The 18,129-nt window shown below is 38.1% G+C and overlaps 1 long non-coding RNA gene across 1 annotated transcript in view; it reads right to left on the reverse strand.

Moving 5' to 3' along the window:
• The window catches only part of LOC122804095, a 69,332-nt gene extending 55,126 nt beyond the window's left edge, over positions 1–14,206 (reverse strand). The window contains exon 1 of the long non-coding RNA XR_006365173.1: positions 14,122–14,206. This is a non-coding gene — a long non-coding RNA (uncharacterized LOC122804095). The remainder of the gene's footprint in view (positions 1–14,121) is intronic.
• Between the last annotated feature and the right edge of the window lie 3,923 nt (positions 14,207–18,129).

Raw genomic sequence — 18,129 nt, forward strand, 5'->3', positions numbered from 1 at the left:
CTCTCAGTGCATACCCTACCTACTCCCCTTAGGTTTCACCTTGAGATTCTCATAGTCAACTCTAAGTTAAATCAAAAAGATTGACATTGCTGATATATGTACACCACCGGTAATAACATCCCTACACTCAAACTTTCTTGCCTGGATCTCCAAACTAACTCCTATGAAACCATTATTCTAGGGATGTCAGTATCAACTGGAATATTCTCTTCCAACTACCCTACTGCTAGCATTAACCTATATGGCTCCTCCCAACTCATCACCTCCCCAGCTCGTGCTAATCAAAAATCATACCTCTTACTCTGAACTGGATACTTACCTCTCATCCCGACCATTATCATAACTCCTTTACCCCCCAGACTCACTTAGTGATCATCACCCTACCTCCATCTAGCATCACCTGTCCTAACCATCTAAATCTCACATTTATAAGGACTCTCGAAATCTATCTAATTTTAAAACTGATACATTTAACCTAACACTTGCATCAATAAACTGGTCTTTCCTTTGGCTGCTCCCCCTCAAAGAAGCTGTTCTTCAATCCAACAGCATCTTCCTTAACACTCTCAACTCCCTGGCCCCTATCACAAGAGTTTGGGTTAAAAACAACTTTCCACCTGGATAAGCAAAGATACTCTATCCCTCATGCAGATGAGAGACAATGTATGGAAAACCTGGAATAAACTCAAAACCCCTTCTAGCCTCCAGCACTACAGGGAACATACGGTTGACAGGCCATGCTGTTTTGCCAGGAATGGTCTTCACCTGTCACCTCTAGGCTTTTGAATATTGGCCAAAACATTATCCATGCTTTTTTAGGCATTGCCAAACAGACAAACCTGCCAACGTAACAAAAGGTACTCAGCGCAAGCTAAAAGTTTTACAAATCAATACTAGGAGTCTCTACAAGAAACTGCACTTCCTGGAAATGCTCTTAGCCTGGGGAATGCTAACATTTGTGCAGTTATTGAAACATGGTTCAAAGCAACAGAAAGCACCCTAGCAGTGCACATCTATAACACTTTTCATATGTTCTGACCACCCACTGAACAAAAAGAGCAAAAGGCAGGGTGTATCTATCTACATAAACGATATGCACACCTCAAGGCTGGTCAAATAATATGACATGCTTGAGCTACTCCACGTCCAACTAACCATGGGAAAAATCTATTACCATATTCTTGCTAGATAAAGGTCCCCAACCATGAACCATGAAACCCATACATCATACCTGAAGTTACTAGAATCACTCACCATCCAGCCCAATACCATGCCCATGGGTGATTTTAACTATCTCGCCATTAATTGGGAGGCATACATGACCACTAACATGCAGGCCCAAAGATTTCTTGACTTTGTATATTCAAATGCCCCAGAGCAGCTAGTCTGTGCTCCACTGGGGGAACAAATATCCTAGATCTGCTACTCACAAATATGGGAGAGTGCTGTACCCTCACTAGTATAATGGCCTCACTGGTAAGATCTGATCACAAAGCAGTCTCCCTTGATATAAAGATAAAACTAGTCCCCCCATCTAACCCCCAGAACTTTAAGAACTTCTCTAAGGTAAATTGTCCTCTATAAAGGGATGACATAGCTAGTTGCTGAGCTTTTCCAAACTCAGAAAACACAGAAGCCTATGTGGAGGTGCACATAAAAGCTCTGTATGATCATATAAACAACTGCAAAGAAATGGCAGTACCAGACTAAAATAAACCCATGTCAAACTGCAAAAAACAGGCCACTCCAGTGGACTCCTGGTAGTAATAGGTTGTACAACAAAATAAAGAAAATCCTGTCAAGAAATAAGAGGGAATGTGTGCATAGCAGAGCAATAATTCCCTCTTTAGTCTAAGCAAGTTAATCATGGAACTAGTCAAGTCTCTAAAAGCAGACATTGAAGTAAAAATACCCTCCAAAGCTAAGGATAACAATATGGCATTTTTCAGTTATGTCTGCAATCTTAAGAGCAACATGCAACAATGTGCAGAATTAGTTGTAGATGGCATTGCCTATACGCAGCCAGAAGACATAGCAAATCTGCTGGCTGACAAATTGAGCTCAAATTTCACCTCCCCATCACCCCCATCTCTCCCCAAAAAATAAACCTCCACCACTACCATCAATTCTCACCAAAGAACAGGTTGCCACTGCTGTCTCTAAAGCTAAAACCATGGCTTCATTGGGGTCTAATGACACACCAGGTTGCCTCTTAAACAGCTTTAATCAGGACTTATCAGGATCATTAGAATTTCTATTTAACCACAGTTCTGGACTGACTTTGTCTCAGTAGAGTGTAGAACAGCAGCAGTCATCTCTCTGCATAAAGACAGACCATCTACTGAACTGGGAAATTACAGACCCATAAGTTTGACTAGTCTTATATGTAAGGCCATGGAAAGAATAATCATGGACATGATAAATAATGACGTAGGAAATCACCAAACACTGGACCCAACCCAATTTGGCTTTGTCAAGGGTAGGTGATGCCTACTGAATCTTGTAAAGGCCATGGATGAGAGTAAAACACTACATACCACCTAACTTGACCTGGCCAAGGCATTCAGCACAATTCCCCACTCAGGTATTATAAATAAACTTACAAAACTGGCATAGATCCTTACATCACTAGAATGATAGCCAATTGGCTCACAGATAGGACACATGGTTAAAGATGATGAATCCAGATCCAGCAAGAGACTAGTTAATAGTAGTGTTCCATGGGGCTCAGTGCTGGGACCACTCCTGTTTGGAGTATACTTCTCTGAAGTCAAGGCTAATGTGGAACGCCTCTGGATGACAAAGTTTGCCAACCATGGCCTAAAACTAAATGCAAAAAAATGCATTATCATATTCTTTGGGAAGTGAAGTACCCCTGCAAATTACAACTTCAATATCACACCCCTAAGTGTAGACTCAGAGATGAGAGATGTAGGTACACAGATTGATGATAGCCCAAACTTTGACTGCCATGTCAGGTGAGGAAGTCCTTCTATGTGGCACAACTTATAAGTCAAGGTATGACATCCAGATCCAAGGAAATTATAGTCTCGCTGTACTCAGCCCTCATTAGACCAATAATTGAGTTCAAGGTGCCATTTGGCATGTACTTGACTAGGCACATAAAGCAGATGGAGCAACTTCAGAGGTTCCTCACAAGGAAAATACAGGGTGTGAAACAACATGTTCTGTATAGCTAGACTAAAAGTCCTCTCCCTTTTCTCTTTCTCTTACTGACTATTAAGGGGTGATGTATGCCTGACCTACAAGGCACTCCCAAATCCAGCCCTGAGGGAACTGCAATGCATTCACAAGTCAAACAGCATGACGGTTATCCAATCTAGAGAAATGAACTTAGTCAGGGACTCAGACAAGACATGCTGGAAAGACAGATATGTGTCTCAGAGATTGCCCTTTCTTTGGAACAGGCTTGCTATTCACACTAAGCAGTGCCCTTTCTTGGCCCTCTTCAAATGCAGTTTGGATCAATGGATGGGGAATTGCAAATTCAAACCTGGGGTAGTACCTGTGCTCCTTATGGACAGGTACAATCTGTAAGATACTCAATGCACAGGCACAAATCCATCCTATCCTCCTGCCTCCTAGGGGCCATATATTGGGTAAAATTGGGTTATATTAGCTAGGCTTGCAATGGCTCTTAAGGCATTAGCCTAGTAATCTCCTATGAACCTATGAACTTAAATTGGTCTGTATTTGTTTTACTATTAGTATATATATATATATATATATATATATATATATATATATATATATATATATATATATATATTACATTTTGATGTAAAATTCCCACAGGCTACAATATCTTCTACCAGAACAGACCAATAAAAAAAGATGGAGGAGTAGCCATACTCTACTTAGAACATCTCTCAGTGCATACCCTACCCTACTCCCCCTTAGGTTTCACCTTGCCGAGATTCTCATAGTCAACTCTAAGTTAAATCAAAAAAAGATTGACATTGCTGATATATGTACACCACCCGGTAATAACATCCCTACACTCAAACTCTTTCTTGCCTGGATCTCCCAAACTAACTCCTATGAAACCATTATTCTAGGGGATGTCAGTATCAACTGGAATATTCTCTCTTCCAACTACCCTACTGCTAGCATTAACCTATATGGCTCCTCCCAACTCATCACCTCCCCAGCTCGTACTAATTAAAAATCGAATACCACGTCTACTCTGAACTGGATACTTACCTCTCATCCTGACCATTATCATAACTCCTTTACCCCCCAGACTCACTTAGTGATCATCACCCTACCTCCATCTAGCATCACCTGTCCTAACCATCTAAATCTCACATTTATAAGGACTCTCGAAATCTATCTAATTTTAAAACTGATACATTTAACCTAACACTTGCATCAATAAACTGGTCTTTCCTTTGGCTGCTCCCCCTCAAAGAAGCTGTTCTTCAATTCAACAGCATCTTCCTTAACACTCTCAACTCCCTGGCCCCTATCACAAGAGTTTGGGTTAAAAACAACTTTCCCACTTGGATAAGCAAAGATACTCTATCCCTCATGCAGATGAGAGACAATGTATGGAAAACCTGGAATAAGCTCAAAACCCCTTCTAGCCTCCAGCACTACAGGGAACTTTGAAATGTCCAAGTTCCACAGAATGAAAGTAATAATAAATCCAGGCAACAATAGAGCATATATCAACATTTTCTATTTACTGACAAACACATTAAGTGCTTTCAGCTCACCACTGTAGCCTTCATCAGAATGAAAGGCTACAGTGGTGAGCCAAAAGCACTTAATGTGTTTGTTCAATAAATAGAAAATTTTGATATATGCTCTATTGCTGCCTGGCTGGGTTATTACTTTTATTCTGTGTAATGTGGACATTTTCGTGGGGTGTTTGGACATTTACAACTTTGAAATGTCACAAAAAATACAAGTCATCCTTGACAAAAAAAAAAACTTTTAAGTTAACCCTCAGAGAAATCACCACTCCAAACCCAAATAATTCTGCAGTACCATTAATAAGCTCTTACACCCAGGAAACCCAAATCCTTCCAGCCTCTCCCCAAACAGCTCACCTCTCGAAACTGCCACTCTTCTAAACTCCTAGTTCATAGACTCCATACAAAAGCTAATCAATCCCAACAAGGAAACCTCCCGTGACACCCCTCCACCACTCACCCACAAAACTCCTTTCACATTTAAATCTATCCCTACATCACCATGCAATCTATATTCTATAAACTAAAACCCTGATTCCCGTTGGCTGATACCCTGCCTCCTCAATACTGCATACTTGCTGTCCCCTTCTATTGTCTATCCAGTCTCTATACTCATCAATTGATCAATACAGGAAAATCTTGCCCTTAAAAAAAGTCTTTCAGCTTTTCCCGGTTAGGCGTCGCCACAGCGGAACTCCTGTCTGCTAACGATTAGCAGTGATTTTATGGTGCCAAGTTGCCAGCCCGACACCAACCTTCAAAGAAGGTATGCTCATTCACGCTCGCACCTACCTGCATGTCTCTAATGTCACTCAACCATGGGGTGGACATGCAGACTCCACACAAAAGGCGCTCCAGCCGAGAATCGAATGGGAGAACCTCTTGCTGTGAGGCAACAACACTAACTACTGCACCACCGCGGCCTATAAAATCTTGCCCCTGACACCTGGAAAAAGTCCTATATTATACACTACATAAAGGAGGCAACTCCACTGACCTCCTCAAACTTCAGGCCTATAGCTATGCTATCTCCACTTTCTAAGATTCTTGAAAAGTGCATACACAAACAGCTCATTTCACATCTCATTCAAGAAAATGTTGTCACCCCGACACAACATAGCTTCCATCCACATCATAGCACAACTACTGCATTACTATCCTTTACTCACTCTATCTCTACATCTCTCAATAACAGGTTAGTGTCCTGCCTTTTCCTTGACCTCTCTAAGGCATTCAATACTGTGTCTCACAATCTCCTTCTCTCCAAACTTGCTTTCCTTAATCTCTCTACCTCTACCCTCTGCTGGTTCTCTTCATACCTATCTAATAGAACCCAGTCTGTCAAGTGCCTCTCTGCCACTTCTTCCTTCCTTCCTGTTCAAACTGGTGTACCCCAAAGCTCCATCTTGGGCCCACTGCTATTTAACATCTTTAGTAATAATCTCTTTCAGTCCTGCCCCCACTCAACACTCATACAATATGCTGATGATGCCACCATCATCACTACCCCTGATAACCTACCCCATCTACATACCCTCACCCAAGACACCCTGCACTCAGTGGAAATATGTCTCATATCCAACAAACGCCTACTTAACCCCAATAAAACTAAACTACTTCTCTTCTTCCCCAAATGTCTCCAACACCTCAAATCATCCTTCTTTGTCTATTCTCTAAACAATACAGCTATCAAGACTGATACTCCCACTTAACTGCTCGGGGTCAACATAGATGACAAACTTAAATTTGACATCCACATTAATAACCATGTGAAAAAGACTCATCAGAAACTAAGATTGCTTTACAGAGATAAACAATTCCTAACACAAGAATCTAAATTGTCCCTAGCTCAAGCGTACTTTTTACCTACTCTTTTATATGCTGCCTCTATCTATAGAAACCTGCAAAAAAATTCATCATCCAAACTCAAACTTACATACAACAAAATAGCTAGATTTGCCACTAACTTTCCCTATCACTCACATCACTGCCTCTCCTTAAAGAAACTCAACTGGCTAGAATTCCATTATCAGCTCCTTCTGCCACAGCTTCATCTGCCTTATTCCATCCTCTACCAACCCCTTGCCCGTCCTTCACTGGCAAACCTCATCTCTCCTTATGTCCCTAACCAGGAACTTCGTAGCTCCAGCCAACACCTCCTTCAAATTTCCAAACCTAATAAATCCATAGGAAAATGTCTCTATAGTCACTCTGCTGCCACTTCTTGGAACAATCTTCCTCTCAATATCAAATCTATTCAAAAGTCTAGCAACTTCAAACATGCTTTAAAGGAATACTTGCTCAGTTGCTGGACCTGCCCCTGTAAAGATCTGACTTGAATCCCTTCCTCCTCCTGGCTAGCCTCCCTGTCTTCCACTGTCCCTATTTTCTTTCATTTTGTACATTCCCAATTATACTTTACTTCAATTTCTATGTCCATCACTCTTATTACACCAAATGCATCCTTCTTGTATCTCCCTTCTATTTCTCTGTCTAGCCTATTTATCTCCAACTAGACTCCACACTATACTTAATACTCTGTTTCCCTATCTCTCTCTCTCTCTCCTGTCACTTACGTGTCCATACCTGCCATTGACTGTAAATAATATTGTATGGCAAGCACTGTTTGTATCTTAGATTGTTTATTCTCCAAACATGTCTAAAGGAAAACTTTATTTTTCTTCTATGTATAACACTTACGATTTTTCACTTATTTGTTTACTTAATTATGTACTTCATTGTAACAAATTATTTTTTGTACTGGAGCTTTTTTCCTAGGGTCTCTGCTGAAAAAGGGCCTCTGGTCCAGCCAGACTAACCTGGTTAACAAAAGGCAAATAAAATAAATAAATAACTAATTAAATAAATAAATAAATATTTTCTTCTCCAGATTTTTCATATTTGCTGAAGGATATGTAAATGCTGTTAAAGAACTTATTTCACATTCAAAATATACATTTATATACATGCACATACACACATGCACACACATGCATATACTGAAGCAGAGAAACAGAGAGATGCACACACACATACATGCATACATATGTACACAAAGAAATAATTGCATACACACACACACACACACACACACACACACACACACACACACACACACACACACACACACAGTGAGTTTCATATATGCACACACACTAACAAACTCAGAGGCAGGGAGACAGTCTCTCACACATATGCAGAAACTCATACACACCAACAAGCACGCATGCACACACAGTTATGTGCACACACATATGCATATGCAGAAACACACAGAGAGATTCACACATACATACACACACAGAAATATATACACACACACACACACACACACACAAAAACATGCAGAGGCACTGACAGAGAAATTTACACATACATATATAAACACGGTAACACATGCATAGGTATACAAAAATGCACACACGCACACTACTCAAATTTGCCCTGCAGTTGCAACCAGTTACTTGACTATCTGCACCTTAGATTTCTCATAATAATCAAATGAATAAAAAATGCACACACTGCAAAGCAATGCATCTCCTTCCCTCACCATTCCACATAACTGCATTTGTAGAACTGCCTGATTTTGCCACTTTTTTGCTTTGTCATTTCAAAAACAGTTTGATTTTCAGACTTCTTATTGTTGGGAAAAATCATGTTGATATAAAACCTATTTTTAAGTGACATAGGTGTCGCTTGTCTGGTCAGGATAAAACAGATGAACAGCTGTTGGTTCAGTTCAAGCAGCTTTATTACAATCAAACACATCAGGACTGAGGCTTATTAAATTAAAATAAACATAAACAGATTGACTACCACACTCATACATGTTAACACTCTGGCTGTTCTCTCAAAATGGCACTGCTGCCTGCACATGCTTGCTATTTGTATGCACGTGCCTACATCTGGAAATGCTTCTTAACGTTACATACACACGCTCTGTTCTACATTCTCCCTTTTTGAGAAAAAGATCATATACCAAATGACAGTACTCAATGACATGCAGTTACGCAGAAATGATCTTTTGACATGCAGTTATACAGAACTAATTCTTTGACATGCAATCATAGAAAATTAGACACATATAAAATAATCATGTCCAGGTTGCTGTATATTTTACACGAGGTCTAGAAATAAGACCTGGGTGTGTAACATAAAAGTCAGAAATGAACATAGCAACGGGGACTGTCTTCAAGGAATGTTAACTCTGGGGACATCTGGGACCTCTTCAGGAATAGGAATGGATACTGAGACATGTTCTTTAGCATGAACTTTGTCAATGTTGCTCTGAGATCTAGAATCTGTATCACAGGTACAATGCTGCAATATCATTTCTGACACAGGAAGAAGATGCCTGCAGTTTCTCCTGTACTCTATACCCTCAGATTCCACTAAGCAGAATCTCGGCTCAGCACATGGGCCTTTCACTTGACCAATTTGATCAAATCCTTTCGCCATTTGCATCCCCACTATCTTTCCTTCTTTTTTTTCCCCAAAAACATTTTTATTAAATTTTGTTAATAAACATGGACATAAAGTATTAAAAATAAACAATATAAAACATAATAACTATTTACACTATATACAAACATCCATGATAAACATTTGTTTTATCTAAGAAAGGTAATCAATATTTATCTAACAATCTCTCCAATTTTTGGCAAGCTAGTCTTTTGAGTGTTACATTTGATGATCTCTGATAAATAGTTTGCATTTCTTTTTTACATACAGATTTTGCTATTGAAATAAACTCAGTAAACATAAGATCTTGCTTATTTTTCCAGTTCAATGTAATATGTTTTGAGCAATAGCTAGAATTAACCAAAGAACAGGTAACTGATGTTTAGGAATTACACTTGGGATAGGGACATTGAATAATATCAAAGAGCTAGTAATTTGACAGTTATCAGATCACAGGGCTTTTGCAAAATGTCTAAAATCACTCCAGTACTGTGTGAGAGTTCTACATTCGATGAACATATGAACCCAGTTGGCTTCAAGAATATCACCACACCTCCAGCATTTGCTTTCATTACTCTTGGTTATAAGGTCAATTCAGTGTGAAGTCTAAAAACTTCTATGAATAAATCTCCAGGTATATAGTCTCCAATATAAAGATCATGAAGTGATTTTTATTGAATTTAATAACTGTTTCTTATTATCATTAGATAAAGGTTCACCATTAATCTTTATGGAGTAATTCCAAAAAGCTTGGTCAAAAGTAATCAAGTCTCCTCGTAAGATTTTATATACAGGTGATATGCTTAATTTATGTTCAATGTTCATCGAACTGCATCATATGAATAGTTGTATCAATCAGATTTATTGACACTCTAACTTTATTTTAAACAAGCTGTCTTAAAGATTGAACAGAGAGCCAATTATCTTGACAGACATTATATCTGGCTAAGAGAAAGTTCATTGGTTGGATGTTCTTATTGTCTATAAACTGGTGCCAAAACTTTAGATTATTCTCTTTAAGATTTCACATCTTATTGATATTGAAGGTATCTAGGCAATCTGGTGTATAAGCTATGGGAAATGTAATGAAAGGGGTGTTCTTTAGACTATAACTGTTGTCGATTATATTTTTGAAAATATAAAATATTTGGTTTATACCATGTGAGAAGTGGCTAAATTTCTTATTATATAAGCAATATTCACGGAGTATCCAAAATATTTTGTTAATTCCAAAGGTTTCTTTAAACTGGGTTTCAGAGTTCTCAGACGAAGTTATATGTAGTTCATGTAGTTGTTTCCAGCTAGAGTTGTATACGGATGAAATCCAGTGTAGTATTATGTTAATAATAACAGATTTGGAATATAATTCTATGTTGAGAAAGCCAATCCCATTATTGTCCTAGGCTCTAACATGCCATTTTATGCTGTTCTTGGTTTCTTTGGGAACCATGGAAAAGTTGGTAATAGGGAATCTATTTGTTTAAAGAATTTCTTAGGAGGAGGTGAAATCAATGATTGTATGTAAAATAAAATCTTGAGCAAAATAATCATTTTTATTAATGTAAGTCTGTCTTCCATGGTGAAAAACATTTTGTTCCACTTTTTAGTCAAGTCACTGATTATAGCTACCAGTTTAGTGAAGTTAAATTTAATAGTCTCATTCCATTCTTAATACTTATTCCTAGATAATCTATCTTATCATTTTCCCAGTTGAATGTATTGTATTTTTGCAAATTGCTATTTATTTTCTTATTGATTAAAAGTGTTTTGGTTTTATTTTGATTACACTTGAGCCCTGAGATTTTTCCAAATAGAGTTATGGCATTCATGATATGTTGTAAAGAGCCTTCTATGTCACTGGATGTTAGTAGAATATCGTCAGCAAAAAACTGAACTTGTGAACAGTATCCCTCATTAACTTGAAATCCTTTGATATTTGGGTTATTTCTAATAAATGAAGCAAAAGGCTCCACTGATAAAGTGAAAAATAATGGGGATAGAGGGCAACCTTGTCTAGTTCCCTTATGAATTTTTACTGGGGATGATAGACATGAACCAATCTTAACAAATGCTTTAGAATCACTGTAAATATTTAATATCAGTTTAGTGAAATCTGAAGTAAAGTTAAATTATTTAAAGATTTTTTGTAAGTATGATCAACTAAGGGAATCAAACACCTTATCAATATCCAGACTAATAATAGTTAATTGTTTCTTGGTTTTGTTTGCAATGTCTATTAGAGATAGTAGCTTAATAATATTGTTGCGTACTTTTCTATGTAAGATAAAGCCAGTTTGATCAAAGTGTATTAGATTGGGTAATATTTTCTTTAGTCATTTGGCCAGGATAGACATGAACATTTTATAATCAATATTTAACAATGATATGGGTCTATAGGATGAACATAGTTGGGGGTCCTTACCTTGTTTCAGAATGGAGGAAATTATTGAGTACTTCCATGAGGGAGGGAAAATTAAGTCTTGTTTAACCAAGGAGAATGTGTTTAATAATAACTTTATTGTGCTTTGGAAGAATTTTATATATTTCTGGGGTTATGCCATCTAACCCTGGGGCTTTATTATCCTTCAGATTTGTAACTTGTTCTTTCACTTCTGCAAAGGTTATTTGTTTATTTAGGGTACTATTTTGTTGTTTTGATAGTTTAGTCTTGATATTTTCTTGTAGAAATGTATATATTACATCGTCTGAATCTAGTGGTGATTGCATGTTATTAATTGACCGATAATGATTTCTAAAGGCTTCTACTATACCTCCTAAATCAGTTGTCCTTTTTACTGTGTTATTATTCTTGTATTTAATTTAATTAATGTGATTTTGTTTATTAATTTGCTTGGATCTGATAGCTAGTTTATGTAAATGTCTGGTGTTTACTAAATAGGACTGTAGTTTAATCTTTTCTAAGTTTATAGCAACCTTATGAATCAATATTTCTAAATATGCGTGGTTTAACTTAGAAATTTCAGTAAGTACTTGGTTTATCATTTGATTTTAAATTTAGCTCCAACTTATCTATTTTGGCTTGTAAATCAGAACGTTCCTTGTCCCGTTCCTTTCTCCTTTGAAAATACCAAACTTTAACTCCACTAGAGATGTGGACTTTTAATGCATCCGAGAGTATGATATCTGTTATTTCACCATTATTGTTGTTTTCCATAAATGCATTTATTTCTTTAAATAACCACGCCTTAAAACCTTTTAACTTAGTAACATAGTCTGGTATTCTTTGAAAAAGTATCATACCATCTTTTTTCACAGTCAAGTTGAACAAAAAGGCATTGTGGTCAGAGAGTGGACATGACTGTATTGCAACATCACTTATTTTAGAGTAGTGTTAGATGCAAAAATCTTATCAATATTAGTTTGTGTGCCAAATCAGAAAGAATAATGAGTGTATTGAAGTGAATTTTGGACTCATAAATTATGTATGTATCTAAAATTCATTGAGGTTATAAAACTGTTTACCTTTTTAGCTTGTGTCGTTAGTTTAACCTTACTATTTTTAGAGGTGTCTTCATCTGATAAGCAATTGAAATCTCCCGCCATAATAATTTCTCCCTTTGCATGTAAAGTAATGAGATCCAAGTATTTCTTCACATATTTAGTTCCTAGACCAGGAATCCAATATGAGTTTACCAGTGTGAGGTATTTCTTATTAACTTCTAGCACTACTAAGCTTAACATTCCATCTTTATCTGAAAAGGTGTTTAAAATTTTAGGTAGTGTATAAGTATTATTCCATAGTATAAGAGTACTTATCCTTTTGGCTCTAAAGCAGGAATCGGTGAGAACTGTAAAAAACCATTAAATGATAATTTTTACAAATCTTTCTCCAGCAAGTGGGTTTCCTGCAAAAAAGATTATCTGAGCTCTGTGCATTTTAATGAATTTAATTAAACCAACTCTTTTGACATTGTTATTTAAGCCATTACTATTTAATGATAAGCATTTATATATCATAATTTGTTAAAGTTATATTTAGAGCATCAATAATACCTTCCAAGTATAAAGACTTGAAGTAATTCATAAAGTTATGTATCATGGATGAGTCAAAAATCTTAAGAAACAAATTCTGAAACCAATAACCAAGAAAACATACATACATGGAACCTAAAGTTCCAGGTTTAGTTAATAAATTAATTAGTTAATAAATTAACTAAACCACCCTTTGACACCATCTCACACACCAAAAACATACATAAATAGCTTCTGCTTTAAATGTAGTATGTATAAACAGTAAAGCATTTCTAAGGTAACTCAAAAGTCCATCAGGCAATCACAGTGGATTCGTATGTAATATTGTGTAAACCACTACTAGGTATTGGAAAATAAGGAGTCATTTTCGCCAATTAACCTAGTTGCTTTATCGGCATAAGCTTCTAATACCTATATATTTTATACCCGTATTACAGTCTCTTGTGTATATAACTACAGCAATACAGAAAAAAAGGGGGGACTATATGTTGGTCTATTAATACTAATTGAACAGAACAGAGTGACCTAGAACATTTTAACAATCCATTCCTATAGTGTATGTGGTCATACAAAGATTTGAATCATAGTATCATAACTATCATTGTAACTGAGTCTGATTATATTGCTTTAAATCTGCATCAGTGAGAATACCTAATATAGATTAAAGTTGCTTAAGCATGAACGCAATAAGGAAAAGAAGACTCAATCCTATATATACCTTTGCATTCAGAATATTAAAGAAATTGTTTGTTTAAGTAATCAGATATTAATATATTATAATTTAGGGCATGCTATCAAAGCAAAGAATGGAATCCTGTCAGACTTCAGTGTTTCAAAGCAACAGACATACAGTAGCATTAAAATGCAATTTTCCTCATTAGACTAGTAAAATAATAACTCCATTAAAGTCCTAGCTTGTTAAAAATACATATTTAAAGTGACTCCATACCTTTAGATGCATAAAAGATGGAAAAAAACAGCCCAAAAAAACCCAGTTACTTTTTCTTCTAGTTTCATTTTCAGCTTTATTTCCAGGTTTCTGAGTCATGCATGAGTTCAAATGTCGCGTGATGTCATTGCTCACTGTATTCTTGCTTCCAGCTTCTCTAGCTTGCTGCTAGTGCCCTGTAGATGCTTGTGCGCGTGAATAAAGAGTCACAGAGGCTTAGAAAAGGCCTCCACAGTGAAAAAAACATGAGCAGCCCTTCTCTAAAAATGTTGGTAAAGTAAGATTTTCCCCATAAATCAATAATTTACATCCCTTAAACTAAATGAGGTTAAGAATTAAAATTAGAGCATTTATTTAATGTAAAGCACTGAATGTTGATATATTTCACTAAGAAATGCAGATTTTAAGTAAAGACATATATATTAATCATGATATGAACATCTTTCAAAAATGTCAAGAGGAAACAAAACTATCTTATGTAAACCATCTCCTAAGGGCACTTTTGTGGTGGGGATTCCATACAGTGTAATCATAATAGACTAAACAGTAAACTCTAAAGTGTTACCCCACCATTAACACACATGAATGCTTTACTTTGGAAATCATGAATTAATAGTAAGATAGCATGACTTTTGTATCCCAAATCAATATATAATGAAGTTAACTGTGGCCTGGTTATAGTAAACATATGGTATTAAAGAAGAAGAAAAAACTATATGTGTATATATATATATATATATATATATATATATATATATATATATATATATATATATACACACACACACACACACACACACACACACACATGCACATACAAACACACATATACATATATATATATATATATATATACATTATATATATAGACACACATATATCTATCTATATATGGGTCTACTTCATTTGCCCTAACTTCCAATTGACCGACACCCATTTGTCTGAGACCAAATGACTGAAATTTCATTTGACTGACACTTCATTTGACTGGCAAGTATTATTGGCAAGTAAATGGAATATGTCCCCTTCCCCACTGTAGTGTGACCCTGGAGTTAGAATATATAGTTAGGGGGTGTGGGGGCACAGCCCCCCACAATGGGGGGTGTGGGGGGGCAAAGCCCCCACTTACTTTTGTTTTACTAAGCAATATGAAAGCAAAACCAAACAATATATAATACAACATTTTTTTGCTAATTTAGTGCAAAGGTATTGGGGGATTTTATTGTTGGATGACTGGTTAAGGTCAAGGTTCGATCCTGACCTCCGACTAATGCCTGTTTGGAGTTTGCATGTTCTCTATGTGTCTCCGTGGGGTTTCTCCCATGTTCGAAAAACATGTTGAGTGTTTCCATCTCAAACTCACCAATGAATGGAGCTGTGGGCAGCAGCACAGACTCTACATGGTGCCCAATGGGGGGAAGAGTTGTAAAACGACCAACCGCTTTGGGCATCTATTGTGGTGCGCAGTATCCTCAAGATAGGAGAACACAGATCACAAACTGCACGCCGTGGCAGGGCTAGCCACTCGACGGTGTAAAATATGGCTCTAGGTGATTTGGTCATGTTGACTGTCACCAAAAAATGGGCATGGGTAGTTACCGGTGATAAGGGGGTTGAGGACCCGGCCTACTCTCTGACCCACGCCAGGGACCCATGCTAATGGTGGGAGGGGTATATGTGCCCCTATTGGCCAGTGTGTGCCCGCCATAAAAGCCCAGCAGCCCTGGGTCAATAGGCTACTGGCTGGCCGGTGTCTAGTTGCCCAGCCTGGGTTACCTGGGATAGCTCTGTTGAGTGAAATCTGGACATAAAACCAACCAACCTGCCAAACATGAACTGAGAATTGCTACGCTTAATGTAGGTTCACTGACAAGACACAGCTTAGAAGTGGATGACATGATGATACAGAGGAGGCTGGACATCCTATGTATCCAAGAGACGAGATGGAAGGGCAGTGCAACAAAGCCACTTGGCTTGGGATCCAGACTCTACTACTCAGGTGGTGGACAGGCTAGAAATGGTGTAGGAATTGTGGTGAGACAGAGGCTTCAGAAGTCAGTGAGGGATATCATCAGAATTAATGATAGAGTCATGGCAATCAGACTCCAGTGTAATGATAGGACAGTATTCATAATCTCAGCCTATGATAGGGCAGTATTCATAATCTCAGCCTATGATAGGGCAGTATTCATAATCTCAGCCTATGCCCCACAGCAGGGTTGTGATAGTGAGGAAAATAGTGCATTCAGACAGCAGTTGCAGGACCTACTAGATAAAGCAGGACAACATGAATTGGTGTTGATAATGGGTGACTTAAATGCACATATCGGGACAGACAGAACAGGATATGAGGACTGCCTGGGCCCACATGGGTGGAGCAATAGGAATAAAGAAGGAGAAGCCATTCTAGACTTCTGTCTGGCAAATGGCTTGATAGTAGCCAACACATGGTTCAGAAAGAGAGACAGTCACAAGATCACATACAAGAGTAGCCAACATGCAACTCAGGTAGACTTCCTCCTAGTAAGGAAAAGGCACTGGGGTAGAATCCATGATTGCAAAGTCATCCCCAGTGAAACAGTCACAGCATAAACCAGTAGTTGCCAGAATCAGCTGCAAGCAGTGGTCAGAGAAGGCTCTAAGGTCAACAGAGACCAGGCTGAAGACCTGGAAGTTGACTGGAGAGAAAGTACAGCAGTTCAAGGAATTACTCAGGGCTCTAGCACCCCAAGAAGAGGAGGAAATAGGTGGAGTTGAAGAAGAGTGGCAGCGCCTAAAAACAGCATGTGTTAGGACTACAGAAAAGATATGTGGCCGAGCCAGGTATGGAAATAAGGTACATAAGGAAAGCTGGTGGTGGAATGCAGAAGTGCAGGAAGTAATCAAAAGAAAGAAGGAGTGCAGGAAGAAGTGGGAGATTGAAAAGACTGACCAGGCTAGGAAGGACTACTGGTTGGCTAACAAAGAAACTAAGAAAGAAGTTGCAATAGCAAAGAATAGGACATCAGAGGCACTCTATCAGCTTCTGGAAAGTGACTCAGTAAGGGGCACAAAGAAACTATACCAGGTTGCAAGGCAAAGACAGAAAGATAAAGAAGATAGTCAGACACCCTTCATAAGGGATTCCAGCAACAACCTGCTTACCAGCCCACAGGACATCAAAGGCAGATTTAAGGAGTATTTCCAGCAGCTTCTGAATGAAGAAAACCCCACAGAAGCGGTATTGCCCCAGAAACAGCCTACAATGAGAGTAGAAGAGGAGCCCAGCTTAGAAGAAGTAAGAGCAGCACTAAGGAAAATGAAGTCAGGGAAAGCAGCAGGCTCAGATGAGGTCACAGCAGATATGATAAAGATGCTGGGTGAGCTAGGGGAGAAATGACTCCTGAAGGTACTAATTGCAGTGTGGAGAGAAAGGCGTATTCCAGATGACTGGAGAATAAGCATACTCATGCCAGTGTACAAGAACAAAGGGGACATCCACAACTGTGGACAGTACAGAGGCATCAAACTCCTACCACATTGCATGAAAGTTCTGGAGAGGGTGATTGATAAACGGATATGCAGAATAGTAGAATGTAAGATGGGAGATGAACAGTTTGGATTCAGATCAGGATGCAGCACAATTGACCCGATGTTTGCATTGAGACAGATACTTGAGAAGAAACTAGAGAAGAGGAGAAAGTCAAACTGGGCTTTCCTAGACTTGGAGAAAGCATATGACAAGGTCCCAAGAAAGCTGATCTGGGCAGTACTGTGGTGGTTTGAAGTCCCAGAAACATTGGTAGAATTAGTACAGGCTATGTACAAGGACCCAGTGACTCAAGTATGAACAGTGTTTGGCCTCACTGAGGGGTTCCCAGTGGGAGTGGGTGTACACCAGGGTTCAGTTCTGAGCCTACTGCTGTTCATACTGGTAATGGACTACATCAGCAAACAGGTTGGAGGGGTCAGAGCAACAAAGCTGCTGTATGCAGACGATGTGGCAGTACAGGCAGACTCTGATCTAGA

The sequence above is a fragment of the Protopterus annectens genome, chromosome 6.part0, assembly GCF_019279795.1.
Source record: "Protopterus annectens isolate FY-2018-M chromosome 6.part0, PAN1.0, whole genome shotgun sequence".
NCBI classification, from domain to species: Eukaryota; Metazoa; Chordata; order Ceratodontiformes; family Protopteridae; genus Protopterus; species Protopterus annectens.